Source organism: Telopea speciosissima, chromosome 1, assembly GCF_018873765.1.
Source record: "Telopea speciosissima isolate NSW1024214 ecotype Mountain lineage chromosome 1, Tspe_v1, whole genome shotgun sequence".
In the NCBI taxonomy this organism is placed as follows: domain Eukaryota; kingdom Viridiplantae; phylum Streptophyta; class Magnoliopsida; order Proteales; family Proteaceae; genus Telopea; species Telopea speciosissima.
In genome coordinates, this window is record NC_057916.1 from 34,772,493 (window position 1) to 34,790,102 (window position 17,610).

The 17,610-nt window shown below is 44.1% G+C and overlaps 1 protein-coding gene across 1 annotated transcript in view; it reads left to right on the plus strand.

The window, feature by feature from the left end:
* LOC122666065 (multisubstrate pseudouridine synthase 7) overlaps positions 1-17,610 on the plus strand; it is an 89,041-nt gene that overhangs the window by 19,622 nt on the left and 51,809 nt on the right. The window lies entirely within an intron of this gene.

Sequence of the window (17,610 nt, forward strand, 5' to 3'; positions counted from 1 at the left end):
GGTGATTCTGTCTGTGAAACGATGAATCTTGAATACATATATGCTTGTGAACTTCATCTGTCTTTTAAGCATAGTTCGAGAACTCGCGAGATCTCGGCGCGCCGAGTTTCTTGGTATTTCGAAAATCCGAGATTAGATGGGGGTCGAGTTACAAAAGTACAATATCTCGCCGAGATCTCGGTTTGACATAGGAAAATGCCCATCTAGGTCCTTTATATGAGTGCCAGATCTCGAGATCTTACTGGAAATTCTTGGTATACAGACACCTATCTATGCCAGGAACTAAGACAGACAAGACAGACAAGACAGACATTTATTTTGTATTTCATTTACTCAAGATATTATTCATAAATAAGCAAATACCCCCTATTTGAATCCAATAAAAATAGTTAAAAAATCAGATTCCAAAAGGAAAAAAAGTCAACTCCCCAGTTCAAGAACAAAAACTAGATTTTCGGCGGTAGGTGCAATTTTCAACTTTCTAATACTAGGGTTTTTCTCAAATCAAAAAATTCCATAAATCTTATTATGGTAAAACATTGCTAAAAACCAAAAGTGCGGTAAAATATTCATTTGTTTTGATGTCCAAAAAACTATTTTCATTCAGAGAGATTTTGACAGCATTCACGCACACCGAATTAAGTTTGATTGGTATATAACTCTTTCAATATAAATCATATTTTAGCAATCTTGGACTTGTTGGAAAGCATTGCTTAAATCTGATTTATATTGAAGGAGTTATGTACCGGTCAAACTTATTTCGGTGTGCGCGAATGCTGTCAAAATCGCTCTAAATGAAAATAGTTTTTTGGACATCAAAACGAATGAATATTTTACCGCACTTTTGATTTTTAGCAATGTTTTACCATATTAAGATTTATGGAATTTTTTGATTTGAGAAAAACCCCAGCATTAGAAAGTTGAAAATTGCACTACCGCCGAAAATCCAGTTTTTGTTCTTGAACTGGGGGGTTGACTTTTTTTCTTTTGGAATTTGATTTTTAACTATTTTTATTGGATTCAAATAGGGGGGTATTTGCTTATTTATGAATAATATCTTAAGTAAATGCTTGCATTTACTTAAATGATATTAGGCATAAATAAGTGTGTTTGTCCTGTGTCTGTCTTAGTTTCTAGCATAAGTGTCTGTCCTGCTTTCCCACTAACTGAAACTCCTATTTGGACTTTGTTTTTGCAAAATCTGATAGTGTCATTGTGTTTAAATGGCCTAAAATAGGCTGAATATAAAGTTTTAGAACCAAACTAGGTCTAAAACCCATCGAGATGAGGCTTCGAGTCGAGAAAAAAAAAAGTGCACCAACTCAGTGAGATCTCGACTTGACTCGGTTTTTCAAGGGTCCGAGTTGGCACCGAGACCCGAGTTTTTGAACCTTGCTTTTAAGCAACCATCACCTTGTCATCCAAAGTGCCCCCATTGCTGTCATTAGTCTTTAAAGATCTTTATGGATTAGTAATGTCCAAAAAACTTCAAATTCTTTCTTTTGATGTTGGGGATTACTTGTTTCATAATCACCTTCACAAGTTTGATGCATCACATATTTCTCCAAGTTCATTCTACAGTGGTAGTGGGGTAATAAACCCCCTCATTCTGTGTCTGCTTCTGTATTTATTTACATTTAGTTCTTTTTTCCTTTTATGCTGTTCTCATAGTGTTGAGATGGGCTACTTTACCCGATAGGGGTAACTTAGTCCTTATTGTTTTAGATATTTTATTAGTTGTTTTATGCTTTATTTCTATTTCTGTTCTTTCCCCTCTATCCGATCTCTATTTTGGGATTCCTAGTTGTAGTAGGAATTCCTAATAGGAATAGGACTGGGGGGGCACTCCTACTTTGATTATGATTTGAGATTAATATAAATAAGGGGCTGGGTGATCGATTAGATCATTCAAGCACTCAATTCCTAAGGCTGTTAACATGGTATCAGAGCCAACTCTGATCTAAGAGCATCTTTTCAGGTTCTTCCCCCTTTCAGTTTCTGTTTTTTTCTTTTTTTCTTTTTCTCTCCACCACTCTCGGCCTCTTTCTCTCCATCAGGGCAGCAACTATGAGGTGATCTAATGCAAATTTAGCTGCTGCCCTCAATGTCACCTCATTGAAGATCGAAGAACTGTGGTGTGACCTAAATCTGCCGGCAGGATTTTTTCCATCCTTGGAGATCGAGCTATCCTTTCAACTGAAGTTTGATTTCTGCCTTTTTTGGAGAGTGATTCCTGCTCATATTGGTCTACACCAGCCCCTGTTTGAAGATTGCGGAATTGGTTTAGATCCAATCCCTGTTTGAAGACTGCAGAATTGATTCAACTCAGCAATTTTTTTGCAATCAGGTTTTTTCTTCCTAAATTTGTCAAAATTTAGGGCTTTTTATTGGCTCATGAGAAGGAGCTAATTTTTGGAGGATATCTTCCCTACTATTAGAGGGAAACTCGACCTAAGTTTCAGCCCATTCTGTCGGTTGGAAATTCTGCAATTTCAAAACCCATCATTCTCACGCGATTCAAGGTTTTTGAAGATCTGATTTTTCTGCTTGGCTGAATTATGTGTGACTCAGAGATGACTAATGCTACTTCTGGAGATGATCATACTAGGAATGACTTTGTTCCCTATGTTGCTGCAATTAAACTTGATGGTACGAACTATTTAATTTGGGCCAGATCATTATCCTTAACCGTAGCTGGTAGGGGACTTACTGGCCATCTTACTGGCACCACCAAGCAGCCTACTGAAGATGGTGCTGCATGTACTAAATGGGCTGCCAATGATGCTATGGTGATGTCATTTGTTTTGAACTCTATGACCACTGATCTTTCTAGTCAATATCTCCTCCTTGACACTGCTACTTAGATATGGACTGCTGTCAAGGGAACTTATGGTCCATCAGGAAGTGGTGCTCAAGTTTATGAAATCCGAAAGACACTCCAAAATACTACTCAGAAGGAGATGTTTGTCACTAAATACTATGCTGCCCTCAAGTGTTTATGGCAGCAATTGGATCATTATGCTCAGTTTCACCCTACTACTACTGCTGACATTAGTGCTTATCATTCTTATGTTGATCAGTTTCGAGTCTATGATTTCCTGGCTGGACTCAATAATGACTATGACCCTATTCGGGTGCAAGTCCTTGGTCGGGTTCCTTTCCCTACTTTAGAGGAAACTTTTTCTTATGGTCACAATGAAGAGACACGAAGGGCTACCATGATGATTACTCCCAAAGTTGAGAGATCAGCCTTACAGACTGCTAGCTCCACTCCTGTTACTTCTTCTGACAGTGTTGCTGCTACTACTACTACTACCAAAGAGCTTGTTAAGTGTGAGCATTGTCACAAACCTGATCACACTAAGGCTCAGTGTTGGAAATTACATGGGAAGCTAGCTGATTTTGAGGCCAAACGTGGTCGTGCTAAGTCTAAAAACAAAGCCAATCACACTGAAAGTGTAGCTCCAATTCCCACTGTTGACATCGGTTTCTGCCAGGAAGAACTCCAGGCTCTACGTCGTATGTTGAACTCATCCGCTGCCTCTACTACGTCTGCTGCCAATTCGGGTTCCTTCTTTGCCCGTACAGGTGTTTCCTTCGCTGGTCATTGTGCATCAGTAGTTTCCACTCCATGGATCATAGACTCCGGTGCTACTGATCACATAACAGGTTCTTCTAGCCTTTTTAATGCCTACTCTCCCGCTTCTGGTAAGGATAAAGTCAAAATTGCTGATGGGTCCCTCTCCTCCATCTCAGGGAAAGGATCCATTGGTTGTTCTCCTTCCCTTACCCTGTCCTCTGTGTTGCATATTCCCAAATTTACAACTAACCTTCTTTCCATTAGCAGGATCACTAAATCCCTGAATTGTAAAGTGACTTTTTTTCCCACTCACTGTGTTTTTCAGGAACTGGACTCGGGGAAGATGATTGGATCGGGTAAAGTGCATGACGGATTGTACCTGCTTGATGGCGATCCTACACCTACCCAGGCTTTACCTTCAGCATCTTTCTCTTCTGAATTACATAAATGACACTCTAGGCTAGGCCATCCCCCTTTAGGTACTTTATCACATTTATTTCCCGCATTAGTTAAAGACTGTAATAAGGAAGACTTTTTTTGTGTGCCTTGTATCTTGGCTAAACAGACACGTTCAACTTATCCTATTTCTAATAACAGATCCTCTTCCTTATTTCATGTTGTTCATACTGATGTGTGGGGTCCTAGTAGGAGAACTTCCCTGTCTGGACATCGGTGGTATGTCACTTTTATTGACTGCTATTCTAGGTTCACTTGGGTCTACCTTATGCACACAAAAAATGCAGTTTTTTCATGTTTTCAACACTTTCATCAACTGGTTAAGACCCAATTTAATGCCACTCTTCAAATCTTGAGGAGTGACAATGGGAAAGAGTATATGGAAGGTTAGTTCCAAAAATACCTTGCTGCCCATGGAATCCTTCATCAGACCAGCTGTGTCGACACTCCAGCCCAAAATGGTGTGGCTGAGAGAAAAAACCACCACCTCTTGGAGGTGGCTAGGGCTCTTATGTTTGCTCGCAATGTCCTTTCCCTTTATTGGGGGGATGCTATTCTTATTGCAACCTATTTAATTAATAGGCTGCCCAGTCGGGTTCTTCTTTCCAAGGCCCCTATTGAGCTATTACTTAGCTCTTCTTCCTTTATAGTCCCACCTAAGGTGTTTGGCTGCGTTTGTTATGCCAGGGATACAAGGTCCCCTAGTAAACTTGACCCACGTAGTCTCCGTTGCATTTTCTTAGGTTACTCTGCTACACAGAAGGGGTACAAATGTTATTACCCTCCATCGCGCAGGACTTTTGTCAGCATGGATGTTGCCTTTCATGAAAGTGGTCCATTTTATATGTCCCCACCTCTTCAGGGGGAGAGTGCTAGTGAAGATGTGCTGACTATTGACTCTCCACCTCCACTTCAGTCTGTATACCACGAGTCTGAACCAGTTCGGCCTGCCCCTAGTACTCTCCTTGAGTCATGGGGAGAGGTTCCTATACAGGGGGAGACTATTTCTATTCAGGGGGAGCAATCTACCCCTGTCCAAACTCCTATCCAGAGGACTATTAGTGAATTTCAGAGGAGGATTGATGACAGTATTGTGAAGACCTATGCAAGGAAACATAAGCAGGTTCAATCAACTGTTGCTCCAGTACCCATCCAATTGCCGAACCCGGATCCAGAACCTGCCTCTCCACCTGGTAATGTTCCTTCTCCTGAATTACCTATTGCTCTTCGCAAAGGTGTCAGAACTTGCACTCAGCATCCCATATCTCATGTTGTTTCTTATGATTCCCTTTCCCCATCCTTAGTGCGTTTATTTCCTCTCTTTCTTCTGTTCGTATTCCTAACAATTGGCAGGAAGCTCTATCAGATGGAAAGTGGAAGGCAGCCATGATGGAAGAAATGGAAGCCTTGAAGAAAAATAACACATGGGAGCTTGTGGTTCTTCCACCTGGGAAGAAAACCGTTGGATGTAAATGGGTGTTTGTGGTGAAACAGAAAGTGGATGGCACTATGGATAGGTATAAGGCACGACTCGTGGCCAAGGGGTTCACTTAGACATACGGCATTGATTACCAGGAAACTTTTGCACCTGTTGCAAAGTTAAATACTGTTCGTGTGTTATTATCTTGTGCAGTCAACCTTGGATGGGATTTGCAGCAGCTAGATGTAAAAAATGCCTCCTAAATGGAGCACTGGATGAGGAGGTGTATATGGACATTCCACCAGGGTTCTCTTGTGACAGAAAGCAAGGAAAAGTATGTAGGCTGAAGCGTGCACTTTATGGGCTGAAGCAGTTACCTCGAGCATGGTTTGGCCGGTTCCACAAGGCCATGATTTCTGTGGGCTATAAGCAGAGTAATGCTGATCACACACTCTTTATAAAGAGGGCTGGTGAAAAACTCACTGTTCTTATAGTCTACGTTGATGATATAGTGGTTACTGGCAATGATGGTGATGAGATCAGACGGTTGAAGACCTTCCTTGGACAAGAATTTGAGATTAAAGATCTAGGGAAACTACGATACTTTCTTGGGATTAAAGTGGCTAGATCTTCTAAAGGCATTTTTCTCTCCCAGAGGAAGTATGTCCTAGACTTATTGGTTGAAACCGGGTTGCTAGGTTGCCATCCTTCAGATACTCCTATGGACCCTACTGTTCGCCTCAAGGAGAAAGAGGGTGAGCCTGTTGATAAAGGCCGGTACCAAAAACTTGTAGGGAAGCTGATTTATCTCTCACACACTCGTCCTGACATTGCTGTCGCCGTGAGTACTGTGAGCCAGTTTATGCATGATCCTTACTCTTCTCATATGGAGGCTGTTCTTCGTATCTTACACTATTTGAAGTCAGCTCCTGGAAAAGGAATTCTTCTGTCTATGCATGGTCATCTACGGATAGAAGCATACATTGATGCTGATTGGGCTGGTTCTGCAGATCGCAAGTCTATTTCTGGGTATTGCTCCTTTGTAGGTGGAAATCTTGTCATATGGCGTAGCAAGAAGCAAAATGTAGTTGCTTGTTCTAGTGCTGAAGCTGAGTTTCGAGCTATGGCACAAGGTATTTGTGAGTTACTCTGGCTTAAAGGTTTGCTACAAGATCTTGGTGTTCCTATTCGTCTTCCTAAAATGTTGTATTGCGACAACAAGGTTGCCATCAGCATAGCACATAACCCAGTCCAGCATGATTGTACCAAGCATGTTGAGGTGGATAGGCATTTCATCAAAGAGAAGTTAGAAGATGGGCTGATTTGTATTCCCTTTGTGACATCTGCTAATCAATTTGCTGATATCTTCACCCAGGGATTGTCCAGGAAATTGTTTCATTCCAATCTAGTCAAGTTGGGCATGATCGAAATTGTAAAGAGATGAAGTAGGGATGTTACCAGATAGCAATACATATCAGAATTTGATGGTTGCGCCACTCTCTCCGGCCACCCCACCTCCCTCCACCACCTCTACCGCCCCCACCACTCTACCTCTCCTCGCCTCTACCACCGCTGCTCCCCCCCTCTCCTCTCCTCTCCTCCCTCCATCACCATTACTACTTCCTTACCTTCCGCCACTCCTGCTCCTGCAAATAGCTGGGCTAACCACTACTTCCACCGCGACTCACCCTCCTCTGCAACTTCCCTTCATTTTGTCCAACCTTCTTCTGAGAATGGCGCTTCTTTCGCTCACTGCCCTATCAGTCTGTTAGCTCCAGAAATCAACAAATGGAATGACTGTCTCGTGGGCCATTTCCTTGGGGCCAGACCCTCCTTCAATATTGTCAAAGCTTCCCTCTCCAAACAATGGAAAGCTCTTGGAGCGCTGGACCTCTTCCTTCTTGATAATGGAGTATTTATCTTCAAATTTTACTCCCCCGATGTCAAAGCTCGAGCCCTCGAGCCCTTGCTGGCGCCCCTTGGATGGTTGGTTCCAAACCAATTTTCCTTCGCCAATGGACTCCTTTCATCCTGCTCCACAAGGTCGACCTCAGCACCATTCCCTTGTGGATTACCCTCCCTGGCCTACCGCTGCACTACTGGAGTCAATAGTGTCTCAGCCGACTTGGCTCGGTCATTGGTATTCCGCTGTATTCTGATGATCGAACCTCTAAGATGCTCAGACTCTCCTTCGCCCGTATCCGTGTCGACATCTCTGCTGCTTGCCCCCCCTCCTTCCTCCATAACCATCGTGGAGGATGACAGTTTCTATATAGAACAGCCTGTGAAGTATAACTGGTTGCCGCCTTACTGCATGCATTGTAAAGTCTTTGGCCACCATTCCTTGACCTGCTCAGGGAAAGCACTTGCAGTCCCTACTCCACCGGATGCTACCCCAGAAGCTACTGTTACTTCTGAAGATGCTGCTACAGCCCCTGTTTCGCTTGAAGCTCCCTTTGCTGTCTCTGTTTCGCCTGCTGCTACAACTATCGCCTCGCTAAGTTCTGAAGACCTCGTTGTCCCGCAGCACTTACCTTCCGATGAACCTTCTCTTCGGGGAAGATCCTCCTCCCGTCGTTGCAAATCTTCCCGCCGGCGCAAAAATTTTCGTCAAGCTGTAGCCTTGCCGGAGAAGCCTCTTGGAAAGGCTGCCCAGATGGATGCCTGCTCTTCGAAACCTGCTGTGCCCCTGACCTCTGCGCCAATCATCGTTGCTTCTTGTGGAAAAGAGACTCTGCAGACTGCTCCCCTGCCCTCTCTACTACCCTGCAAGCTCTCCGGTCTGGCTTTTTCAAGCTCTCCAATAACCCTTGCTAGCTCCTCGGCAGACGCGATTTCCACTTTGATGTCTAGGAACTCCTCGGAGCGTGAGGACTTTTCTGCTGATCGAGGAAGAGCTTCGTCAAGATCTGTCTCCATCACTGAACGCTCGAACCATACATTGCCTCTTTAAGCTCCCTCTGCTGCTGACGATGTCTCTGCCCCCGAAGATCTGGTCAACGGTGCCTTCTCTGGAGATAGAAACTTGCCTCCAACGCTTTCGTCAGGTTTGCATTCCCCCCCCCCCTCAGCCCCTTTCCCCTTTTTGTCGATCCCCTCCCCTTCCACCTTTTCCCTATTCTCAACTACCCCCTTGCTCCCTTGTCCTCTTACTTTTACCCCCTGGCCCCACTTTACCATCTCCTGCCAAGTGTCGTCTCAACTTTATTTCCAGCCATCCCACCCCCCCCCCCCCCCCCAACTTAAAACCCCTTTCTGGCCCATCTACCCATTTAACACCCATCTGGCCCATTCCCGCTCAAGCCCATCAACCCTCTGCTAATACCTCTTCTCCTAAGCCCTTTAGTCCTAAAGCCCATTCAACCTCCACTAATTCTACCCCCATCAAGCCCACACTCTCCTCTAAATCCACCAGTTTTAAAGCCCTTAAAACATCCACTAAACCCACCCCCCTTAAGCCCACCCTTTTGTCCAAACCCACCAGTTCCAAAGCCCTTAAAACCTCCTCTAAACCCATCCCCCTCAAGCCCACCCACTCCAATCTTCGTTCTTCTTTCCCTTCTAAACCGAACGCTCCTCCCCTCTTCATCTCTTATTTGGCCTACAATGTCCCCATTATTTCACCCCTAGCCCATCTCCTCCTAGCCCATCTCCCTGATCCACCTCCCCGGCCTCTCCTAGTCCGGTCCATATCTGAATCCCAATTCTCCACCCTTCCTTCGGACCCCCCTCTTGCTCCTCTAGATATCTCGGTGCCTTTGCCCTCACCTGCTGTCCGTCCCCCCCAGCCCCTTGGTCTTACTCGACCCTCCCCCCTTGGCGCCCCTTTGTTCGCGACCTCGCTATTGTCTTCTCCCGTAGACGATACCAGAGTGTCCCCCTAGGTCCTCCCTCCCCTCTACCCTCTAGTCATGTCCGTTGGTTTCATTTGGAACGTTAGGGGCCTTAATTCCCTAGCTAAGCACCATGAAATTAGATCGTTCATCCACTCCTCTCACTCCTCCTTTTGTGCTCTTTTGGAGACCCGAGTCCTCCAAGAGAATTCCTCCCGTATTGATGCCTCTTTAGCTCCTTCTTGGTCCATGCTTTCTAATTACAGCCATTCCTCTAATGGCCGTATTTGGATCCTCTGGAACCCCTCTAAAATCCACATTTCCATCTCTTACTCCTCCTCCCAACTCCTTTACCTCCACCTCTCCTTCCTAAATTCCCCCTCCTCCATCTTCCTCACTGTAGTCTATGCTCACAATTTGGCTGCAGATCGTTTAGCCCTTTGGAATGACCTCTCTCTCCTCAAATCTGGGATTAATTCCCTCCCTTGGGGTGTAGGTGGTGATTTCAATGTGGTTAGATCCCAATCCGAAAAATTTGGCGGCCGTCCCATTTACCTCCCCTCAGTCAACTCCTTTAATGATTGCATTGAAGATCTCGGTCTTGACGACCTTCGGTGGTCAGGGTCTCCTCTTACCTGGCATAACAGAAGGATTGGCCCTGACCGAGTTGCTTACAAGCTCGACCGCCTCATTAATGACTCTTGGCTCACCTCCTTTCCTCATTCGCATGCTACCTTCCACCCTCAGGGCTTATCCGATCATTGTCCTTGCCTCCTTCTTATCCAGCCCTATTCATCTTTTGGCCCTAAGCCATTCAAATTCTTCGACATGTGGTCCTCCCATGCTGACTTCTAAACCACCTTTCTCCAAGCTTGGCGCCGTCCTGTTCATTGTCCCTCCCTTCCCCTCCTCGCCTTCACCTCCAAGCTCCGTCGTACCAAAGCAGCCCTCAAGCGATGAAATCTCTCCACTTTTGGCAACATCCCTTCCCGCCTCTCCTCCTGCCGTTCAGATCTCGCCCGTGTCCAATCCTCCCTCCAACAAGATCCCTCCCTCCAGGATCTAGCTTTGGAGGAGAAAAAGCTTTCCGAGGAGCTTTCCTCTCTCTCCCTCGAAGAAAGTTTTCTGCGCCAAAAATCCAGAATCAAGTGGCTCGAGTTGGGAGATTCGAACACAGCCTTCTTCCATCGCTCTTTGCGTGCCAGGCTGAGTTCTAACACCATCACCCAACTCATCTCTTCTGATGGGACCACTATTTCCTCCGTCTCTGGGATCAAGGCTGAAGCTGCCTCCTTCTCTTCTCTTTTCAATCCCCCTCCTCACTTCGTCTCTACCCTTGCCCTTGCTCTTATCAACAAATTTGTCCCCCCTTCTCTTTCGGACTTCCTTCTATCTATCCCCTCGGATGACGAAATCTCCAAAGCCATTCTCTCCCACAAAGCTAACAAAGCCCCTGGTCCCGATGGCTTTAGTATGGGTTTCTTTCTCAGTTGCTGGGACTCGATCAATGGTGAGCTCTTTAAAGCCATCCGTAGCTTCTTCTTCAAACCCAGTCAGCTGGCCCAGATCAATCAAACCTTGCTCTGTCTCATTCCTAAATTGGATGGAGCCCTCCTCCTTGTCTGATTTCAGACCCATCTCGCTGTGTAACCTCCTCTACAAGTTCATTGCAAAGATCCTCGCCAATAGGATCCAGCGAGTCATCCCTGATCTGGTCAGCCCCAGTCAATCTGCCTTCATCTCGGGCCGAAGCATTGCAGACAATATCATCCTCTGCTCTGAGATTGTTCGGGACTTCGACCGTAAATCCCATTCCCCTGCTGCTCTAATGAAGATTGATTTGCACAAAGCTTTTGATTCTATCCGTTGGGATTTCATTTGCAACTTGCTCATCCAAATGGGCTTTCCTAATGCTTTTGTGCGCTGGATTCATACCTACATCTCATCCCCCTCCTACTCTGTTCTTATTAATGGCTCCCCTGCTGGTTTTTTCAAGTCTTCGGTTAGTATCCGCCAAGGATGCCCCCTCTCCCCCTTCCTTTTTTCCCTTGCCCTTGAAGTCCTCTCCAGGAGCCTCCAATCCAAAACCGATCTCCATCTCATTTTCCCCATCCCCAAATGCAAGAACATCAACCTTACCCACCTGGCCTTCACTGATGACTTGATGATTTTCTCCAAGGCCTCCCCCTCCTCTATTGCTGCCATCATGTCCTCCCTCCGCTTGTTTGAAGACCTTTCTGGGCTTCGAATAAACCTCCTTAAATCCAAACTCTTCCTCGCTGGGATCCCTGAGTCTGACAAAGATTCCCTTCTTCGTCTCACTGGCTTTTCTCTAGGCTCCCTTCCTGTCAAATACGTTGGCCTGCCTCTCATCCCCGCCAGGCTTTCCAGCCATCATTGCACCCCCATGCTTGATAATATCCGCAAGCGCCTTCAGCTCTGGAAAGGCAGACTTTTATCCTATGCGGGTAGGCTTAAATGTATCAGATCAGTCCTCCAATCTTCATACATTTATTGGTGTGGCATCTTCGCCATCCTTAAAGCCACCATCAAAGCCATTGAGAACCTTTTCTGTGCTTTCCTTTGGAAAGGGAAAGAAACCTCAAAATTCCTGCATCCAATCAGCTGGAAATCTGTCTGTCTTCCTAAGGCTGAAGGAGGCTTAGGCATTCGCCGCATTCGGAACTCCAACAAAGCCAGAATCCTCAAGCTCATCTGGAAAATGTCTTCCAAGCACGATTCCATCTGGGTCAAATGGGTCTACTCCCACCTTCACAAGAATGATTCCATTTGGACTGCTCCTTAATGCCCTGACGCGCCTTGGGTTTGGCGTAAGATCCGCCTTCTTCGGCCTCTTGCCCTTACGGCTACCTCCACCGCCATTGCTAATGGCTCCTCTACCTCCCTTTGGCTTGACCCCTGGCATCCCTTAGGCATTCTTTACAATGTCTTTGGCCCTCGAGCTGTCTACTCTTCTGGTATCCCCAAATCTGCCCCCTGTCTCTCATCATCTCCCTTGGTTCCTGGTCCCCTCCTTCTCCCCTCCCCCCTGTTCTATCCCAGATCTGGTCTGCCCTTCCCCCCATTCACCTTCTCACTCCTACCCTTGAGGATAAGGCAATTTGGCTTCCTTCCCCCTCTGGCAGTTTTACCACTAGATCAGCTTGGAACTTTGTCCGCAACCCTTCTGCCCCCGTCCCCTGGTATAACCTAGTCTGGTTCAAAGGCTCCATCCCCCGCCATAGCCTTACAGTCTGGAGATCGCTTCACCTTTGCCTTCCTACCCAAGCCTTTCTCCTGCACCGTCACATTCCTACCCACCCCTCTTGCACCTTTTGCTGGAACGGTTTTGAGGACACTGCCCATATCTTCTTTGATTGCCCCTTTTCCTCTACAATCTGGAAAAAAGCCTTCTCTTCCATTTGGTACCGAAGCAGGAGGCACCTTCCATTTGACCGAGAATGCATCTGGTTGACCAAAGCCTTTAAAGGCAGTACCATCTGTGACAGTATTGGCAAGCTTGTTTTTGGCTCTGTTGTCTATCATATTTGGATGGAGAGGAATCTTAGGAGATGGACTTCCAAATCTAGATCTTTCGACTTGATTTGGAAAGACATCTCTTTCGAAGTCTTCTCTAAGATCAGCACCATTCCTCACCAGTCCCTCATGGATACCCCAAGGAACAGGCACATTATTGTTACCTGGGGTCTGGATAGCAGTATGTTGCAGTCCCCTTCTAGTTTAAGGAGGACTTGACCCTGGTTTTTGCTCTTTTCTCCCCCCTCTCCTTGTACATTCCCCCCCCTTCTTTTCTCCCTCCGGCCCCCTTCTGGGGTTTGGTAATATATACTTATTCACCAAAAAAAAAAGTTGGGCATGATCGATATCTTTGCTCCAACTTGAGGGGGAGTGTTGAGATGGGTTACTTTACCCGATAGGGGTAACTTAGTCCTTATTGTTTTAGTTATTTTATTAGTTGTTTTATGCTTTATTTCTATTTCTGTTCTTTCCCCTCTATCCGATCTCTATTTTGGGATTCCTAGTTGTAGTAGGAATTCCTAATAGGAATAGGACTGGGGGGGCACTCCTACTTTGATTTTGATTTGAGATTAATATCAAGAAGGGGCTGGGTGATCGATTAGATCATTCAAGCACTCAATTCCTAAGGTTGTTAACACATAGGTTTCCATTTTGGACCCAAAGTTGGTTATGTTAGGGGTTTGGAACCCAAAAGATTTTAAGGTTTTGATAGGTGAAAGAAAATTAGGTTAATTTGGGTTTGAGGTTGTAGGGTCAAGGAATTAGAAGGAGAAGAGGATCGGGTACTGTTATTTATCAAAACAAAAAAAAAAGAGGAGAAAAAAGAGGAGGATCTGGTACCAAAGGTAATTAATGTGAAAATTTTTGGATGGAGTAAAAGGAATAAGAGCATGCCGGGTTGGATTTAGTGGGAAAAAAGAAGGAAAGATAAGACTAGGTTATATGTCAAATTGTCAATAAATCTGCCCACCCACAAAAGATAAACACTTACCCTTTTTCTAATTTCAAGATATTTGTTCTATTCTTTTGGAATGACATAGAATGTGTTGAAGATATGTCAGACAAGTGGAAAAAGAATAAGGGTGGTGTTGGAGAGAAGAAGCGATTGCCTGGGTGTAAACGCACAGGAAAGGGTGTTTAGGGTTTATCCGCTCTTCTCCCTTTTTGTTGGGAAAGAGAGGGTCGGGTTGGTGAGTCGCCACATAGATCAGTGTCTAGGACACAGAAATTTCTCTCTCCTTTTCGGGAGAGAGGCTGACTCCATAATGGTATGGTCTGGTTCAGAGAATCTGGTAATGTGTCAGGTTACGGACACGGGTTGGTGTTAGGCACTCGGTCAACTCGGTAAAAACCAGTCTTTCTATGCCTCATACTACCTAACAATTACATAATCATTCAAGAATGAAAGAAACAAACTAGTAAATAATTCTACTAACTAACATGCTTGAACTGCAAATAAACTGCATTAATCCTATCTAATCAAGCTAATTGCACTATTAACATGCATATACATATATTTCATCTAATTTAATTAACTACACTAATTTAAACTAATTTAATCTAACATGCATTCTACAATTAATCTAACTAATTTACACTAATTTAAACCAATATGCAAATTAATTATTCGGACTAATTTATTCTAATTAAGGAAAAGAAAAGGAAAGAAGAATATTTATCCTTGACTCTTGATTTTGTCAAAAGGATCTTCATGACTCAGAGTGTAGGTCCTTTTTCAATGGAATCTTTCCTTTTTCCTGACTTTCTACACAATTCTATAGTCTCTCAGAGCCTCAAAATTTCTTGGAAAATATTATAGAAAATCCTGCGGAAATTTGTACTATTTTTGGATTTTAGTCTTTCTCTGTAAATTTCCAATATTCTAGGGCTTTCATGGATCGCGAATTAGCAATTTGAATAAGGAGGTTTCTATTTATAGAGGGCATTCAAACCACATTTCCCACATCCTGGCTGATGCTTGACTATTTTTAGTCCTCTGCGGCACCGCGGCCCTGCCCTTGTGGCACCTCTAATCTTGCTTAAAACAGGATTGTTGGTTGGAAAACTTTGGACAGTCGTAACTTTTGATCCGATGGTCTGATTTTCACAAACCAAGCATCGTTATGAAGCTTATTCTGAATACTATCCAATGGCATTAGAATGGGGCAATGATTAAGCCAGGATCAGTATTGAAAAAGTGCCCCAAGTGTGTTCACTTGATGGGTTTTTGAATGAATAAATGGCTAAATCAACATTTATTTCACACCATATTTTAGCACAGGGTTTTTTTATTTATTTATGATAAACAGACCTATTTGCAGAGTTTGGACCAGTTTCGTAAAGAAAGGAAGGGCCCACCTTATACAGAAGGCAATTTGGTCATTTTTTTCAGAAAAAAAAACATTTTTTGAGAGTGAGATGCCAAGTGAGGTTCCAAGAGACTCCTTCCATCACTTTTGCAAAGATCCCCATGGTGACAAAATGCCGTGTCTACAGTGGGGAGAATGAAAATGGAAATGAATGTATTAATGTAGTGGAAAAGATGGTTCAGTGCTGCCATATATGAGATCTGCCTTGACTGCTGAAATACTGACCAATGAGTTTCTCCTGCTGGAGTAGTAGGTCTACAGCCCTCCTTTTTTCTATCTGTAAAACATAATTGTTTTGCTCCTCTTAAACACTTAAATTTTGTGGTTTAGTACTCAAGGTGATGTCATGTGGGCTATACTGATGCTGGCCTATAACATAGAAAGGAAAATGAGAAGGGAGGAGGAAAACTGATACAATAGCATTATCATTGCTGCACCTGCATGACTTGATTTGGAAACCCCCAAACCAACGTAAACTGGCGAACTGGACCCAAACCTGGCTTATAAGGGTTGGTAAGGGTTGATTTAGTTATTTGTAGATATTCTTGTAATTGCATTTCTATTTTATTTTAGAGTTGGATGTATACATAGGCATTGCGTTGAGTTGTTAGTTTTCCTAGTTTGAGAGTAGTTTCTATTTTTGGAGTTTTATTTTCTTTATATATGCGTGTAATCCATTTGTTGAGAGAAGAATGAGATATTGACTTTTCTACTTCCATGGTGGGGCTATTAGTCGAGTGGCCTGCTCTCTCTTCTCTCCCATTCTCCTTAGTCCTTGGTTCGGCTCCTTTCCCCTCTGGTAATTTATTGCTCCTTTTTCTCTTTCCTGCTTCTCCTTCCTTCGTTATTCTTCTCATCCAGTTCTTTATTTATATTCTGTTCCATAGTTGTCATGGCGTCGCCTAGGCGTCCAGGCGCCTTGGTCGCCTTGTTGGCGTCACCTTGCGTCTGGACCACCTCCAATGCCTTGGGTCTCCTAGACACCATGACAACTATGCTCTGTTCCATCTTCTTTTCCTGTTTTCTATTCTGTTGTACCGATATTGGCAGTCCTGACTTTGAACTCACCCTTTGTGGCTCCATTGGTTCGGGCTTAAACCTGGAGATTTATTTATCTAATCTAGGGCGACTCTTCCTGTGCAATTTGGTTTCAGAAACTTGCTTGAATGGTGAGATAACCCCCTGAGATCAGATCCGCTCTGTTTTTGTCAAGCATCGCCTTGACTCCTTGTTGGGGTTGCCCTGACATCCAAGCCCACCCTCAAATGCCTTGGATCGCCTAGACATCGTGACGACTATGGGTTCAACCAATTAGGCTTAGGTGATTCTCTGTTGGAGGTTTCAAAAGTGTTTGATATGGATTCTTCAGGCCATAGTTGGATCTTCTACTTGGGTTCTACCTAGCATTTCAAAACATGGAATTGGAGATCAAATCGGATCTGAATTAGCCGGAACAGTCCCAAGAACCCTAGAATCGATCCTCAGATTTGAAAACTCACCAATTCTAGGGTTTCTTGGCATGAATTAGCCGTATCGGTCAGCCAGAATCGGGATTAGTCACAGCCGATTCCGATCCAATTCCCGACTTTTGAAACCGTGATTCTACCATGCGACTCTTGTGGTTGTGGTTGAAAGGTAGAAGAAGATGCAAATTGTCCGAGATTACAAACAAGGGCATATTATGTAAAATTACTTACCCTTCGTTTCTATTTACTCTCAATTTATTTGAAAATTCCAGAATAGCCTTTTTACTCGGCATTTATTTGCAAATTGGTCCTTCCATTTGTTACCTTACATTTAAGGTGCTAAGTTGTTCCCGAATTATGATATTGCCATTATCCTTGATTAATTGAGGTTTATTATTCAGGATGGGCCCATAGCAACCCTGAATTAGGGTTTTGGGAACCTGGGTTGCATTAAAAATCTTTGATGGGCCTATGATTTTGAAGAAAAAAAAAATCGTAACTTTTAGTTCCATATTGTTGAGAGAAATTGAGCTGAAATATTTATATTTTCTTATATTCGTCAAGCCCCAATGAGTAAATGCGATGCAACTCTTTCAACTTGCGTATCCTACAAGAAATTGGACCAACTCCCACTTGTCACAGAATTCTGATGAGGCCATCCCATGCTGATCCCTGATGCAACACGCCAATGCTGTAGCAGCTGTACACTGGACCATTCCCCATATTACTCGGCTTCCAAATGGAAGTAATGCACAGGAAAGTTATGGCTATCTGCATAGTTTTCAAGGTTTCCTAGATGATGAGGAGCCCCTTTAGGTCCAATGCAACCAGTCGCCTTAGGTGCCTAGGCTCCCAGACGCAAACCTGATGATATTTCCCTCCACATGTTATAAATTTCAACCATTTCTCATTTCCACCCTTATATGTTTCTACATTCATTGTTTTA